Source organism: Wasmannia auropunctata, unplaced genomic scaffold (genome assembly GCF_000956235.1).
Source record: "Wasmannia auropunctata unplaced genomic scaffold, wasmannia.A_1.0 LD336067.1, whole genome shotgun sequence".
Lineage (NCBI taxonomy): Eukaryota > Metazoa > Arthropoda > Insecta > Hymenoptera > Formicidae > Wasmannia > Wasmannia auropunctata.
Window position 1 is genome coordinate 482,339 of NW_012026823.1, and position 1,318 is coordinate 483,656.

General features: G+C 24.4%; 1 protein-coding gene and 1 long non-coding RNA gene across 2 annotated transcripts in view; both read left to right on the forward strand.

Annotated features, from left to right (window-relative positions):
* The window catches only part of LOC105450244, a 17,332-nt gene that overhangs the window by 3,588 nt on the left and 12,426 nt on the right, over window positions 1-1,318 (forward strand). The window lies entirely within an intron of this gene.
* Window positions 35-1,298, forward strand: LOC105450237. Its single transcript, XR_974439.1, has 3 exons — window positions 35-264; window positions 348-510; window positions 670-1,298. It is a non-coding gene; the product is annotated as an uncharacterized LOC105450237 (long non-coding RNA).

The following is a 1,318-nucleotide window of genomic DNA, read 5'->3' on the forward strand; positions in this document are numbered from 1 at the left end:
ATTAATTAAATTTATATTCTTTTTTTGAACAGAATCACTGGAATTATTAATTTTGAAAAAGCTTAGGAAGCTCAATTACATACAGAATAATATTATAGTACCTGTTATACAGGAAATATTAACTCTTTTAAAACCTCAGAGATTAGAAGTCTTTCAAGAAACAGATGTTCCTACACTGCTGATTGACAATGACGCACAACTTAATGAGGAGTGAATTTGAGGAGTATCTTTCTACTACTGAAAATTATAACAACATGAGTTACGGTGAGTGTTACGTATTATTTTTATATACATCATGTAAGTTCAGTAGATATTTCATTAATTTAATATGTTGTGTCTATTTTCAGAAATTAAAATTTAGTCGTGTTGGAGCAAGTCATGGTGCAGCGAGAACTACAAGAAAAATACTGAAAAGTCTTATTACTTCAAAGTTTGCGATGCATTTTAATTGGGGAGGAAGAACTCCAAAGAGACCTTTTAAAGAACTTAAATTAAAAGATTTGATTCTCGGTATTAAAATTATATAGAATTATAATATAGTACATACTACAATATATAATATTATATAGTAGAGTATATACATTATTGTATAATTAAATTTTGTGTTTTTTAAATTAATTTTATTCTTTTATTGTACTTAATTTAATTTATTAACTTATCTTTTTCTAGATTCTGTGCATAAAGCGATTTCTTCAGCGTCAACACAAGTAATTGAAAATTCCATTAAAGATTGGTTGAAACAAGCCATGACTAGAGTTATATAGTCATACTTTATAATCATTTCTTTTATTCATATTTTAAAGGCATAAATATATATTAAACATATATTTTTATTTTATTATAAAAGTTATGCGACATGAAATAATAGTGTTAAAAATAAATAATTAATAATAGTGAATTCTGAAATGGAGCTTTATATAAGTGTTATAACATTTTTCTTTATTTCAACGACATCTTTGTTTTGTGATTACATTTATTTTTTTTTATTAAATTCTCTGCATTAAGCAATTTTTTCAGTGTTAACACAATAAATTGAATCTAAGTCCATTAAGCAATTTTTTTCAGTGTTAACACAATAAATTGAATCTAAGTCCATTAAGATCGACTGAAACAAGCTAAGATCAGAATTATGTTATATAATTCTTCGTTATTTCTTTTATTCATATTTTAAAAATGCATATTACACATGTATTTTTATTTTATTATCAAAGTCGTACCTAAAATAATATAAGAATTAAATCCATTTTAGAATTCAGCATAACATTCTTTACTTTAGTGATTAATATTTTCTCTTTCTTGTGATTGGAAGAGCACACGT